The sequence below is a fragment of the Arachis stenosperma genome, chromosome 7, assembly GCF_014773155.1.
Source record: "Arachis stenosperma cultivar V10309 chromosome 7, arast.V10309.gnm1.PFL2, whole genome shotgun sequence".
Taxonomy (NCBI): domain Eukaryota; kingdom Viridiplantae; phylum Streptophyta; class Magnoliopsida; order Fabales; family Fabaceae; genus Arachis; species Arachis stenosperma.
In genome coordinates, this window is record NC_080383.1 from 26,252,042 (window position 1) to 26,254,227 (window position 2,186).

Consider the following 2,186-nt stretch of genomic DNA (forward strand, 5'->3'; position numbering starts at 1 on the left):
GAAGGGAAGGCATCTTCATACACTTGTCTGAAGCTCTTACACCAATGATATACATAAGTATCACTATCTTTATCTTTATGCTTTATTCGTTTATCACTATACCCATTTGAGTCTGCCTGACTGAGATTTACAAGATGACCATAGCTTGCTTCATACCACCAATCTCCGTGGGATCGACCCTTACTCACGTAAGGTATTACTTGGACGACCCAGTGCACTTGCTGGTTAGTTGTGTGAAGTTGTAGTGATCACAATTTCGCGCACCACCAGGGTGCCTGGCTGGGCGTTTAACGCCCAAAAGGGTATAGTTTTGGGCGTTAAACGCCAGAATGTGCACCATTCTGGGCGTTTAACGCCAGGATGGCAAAGGGGGAAGATTTTGTTTTCAAAATCAATTTTTTTCAAGTTTTCAAAGTTTTTCAAAATCAAATCTTTTTCAAATCATATCTTTTCAATCAAATGTTTTCAAAATCAATTTCTTTCCTTTTTCAAAGATACTTACTAACAATTAATGATTTGATTGAACATTTTTTGCCTTTTCTGTTGAGAAAGGTTTTATGTTTGAATCATATCTTTTCTTGTTAAGCAAGTCATTAATTTTTAAAATCATATCTTTTCAAATTGTTTTCAAATCATATCTTTTAAAATTGTTTTCAAATCATATTTTCTCAATCACATTTTTTTAAAAAACCAATCATATCTTCTTAGCCACATCTTTTTCAAAATAGTTTTCAATCAAATCTTTTTAATTTCTAATTTCAAAATCTTTTTCAAAAATCACTTTACTTCTTTCCCACTTTTGTTTTCGAAAATCAATCAGTGTTTTTCAAAATGTTTTCAAAATCTTTTACTTAATTTTCGAAAATTACTTCCCTCCTTCTCACATCCTTCTATTTATGAACTAACTCTATTCCTTAATGCAAAATTCTAACTCCATCTTCTTTGATAAGTTCGAATTTTCTACTTCTGTCTTCTACTTTTCTTTTCCTCTGACACCTCAAGGAATCTCTATAACTGTGACATAGAGGATTCCATATTTTCTTTTTCTCTTCTCTTTCATATGAGCAGGAGCAGAGACAAAGGCATTCTTGTTGAAGCTGACCCTGAACCTGAGAGAACCTTGAAGCGAAAACTAAGAGAAGCCAAGGCACAACTCTCTTTAGAGGACCTGACCGAATTCTTCAAAAAAAAAAGAAGAACACATGGCAGCCGAAAACAACAACAATGCCAACAATGCAAGGAAGGTGCTGGGTGACTTTACTGCACCTACTCCCAACTTTTATGGGAGAAGCATCTCTATCCCTGCCATTAGAGCAAACAACTTTGAGCTTAAGCCTCAATTAGTTTCTCTAATGCAACAGAATTGCAAGTTCCATGGACTTCCATTGGAAGATCCTCATCAGTTTTTAGCTGAGTTCTTGCAAATCTGTGACACAGTTAAGACTAATGGGGTAGACCCTGAGGTCTATAGACTGATGCTATTCCCTTTTGCTGTAAGAGACAGAGCTAGAATATGGTTGGACTCTCAACCTAAAGAAAGCCTGGACTCTTGGGAAAAGCTAGTCAATGCCTTCTTGGCAAAGTTCTTTCCACCACAAAGATGGAGTAAGCTTAGAGTGGAAGTCCAAACCTTCAGACAGAAGGATGGAGAATCCCTCTATGAAGCTTGGGAAAGATACAAACAATTAATCAGAAAGTGTCCCTCAGACATGCTTTCTGAATGGAGCATCATAGGTATTTTCTATGATGGTCTCTCTGAACTATCCAAAATGTCTTTGGATAGCTCTGCTGGAGGATCTCTTCATCTAAAGAAGACGCCTACAGAGGCTCAGGAACTAATTGAAATGGTTGCAAATAACCAATTCATGTACACTTCTGAAAGGAATCCTGTGAACAATGGGACTAGTTAGAAGAAAGGAGTTCTTGAGATTGACACTCTGAATGCCATACTGGCTCAGAACAAGATATTGACTCAACAAGTCAATTTGATTTCTCAAAGTCTGTCTGGAATGCAAAATGCACCAAGCAGTACTAAGGATGCTTCATCAGAGGAAGAAGCTTATGATCCTGAGAACCCTTCAATGGAAGAGGTGAATTACCTAGGAGAACCCTATGGAAACACCTATAATTCTTCATGGAGAAATCACCCAAATTTCTCATGGAAGAATCAAGAGAGACCTCAACAA

At 37.1% G+C, this 2,186-nt stretch overlaps 1 non-coding gene across 1 annotated transcript; it reads right to left on the bottom strand.

The window, feature by feature from the left end:
* Positions 1-1,607: 1,607 nt before the first annotated feature.
* Positions 1,608-1,715, bottom strand: LOC130942667 (small nucleolar RNA R71). Its single transcript, XR_009071231.1, has one exon. It is a non-coding gene; the product is annotated as a small nucleolar RNA R71 (small nucleolar RNA).
* Between the last annotated feature and the right edge of the window lie 471 nt (positions 1,716-2,186).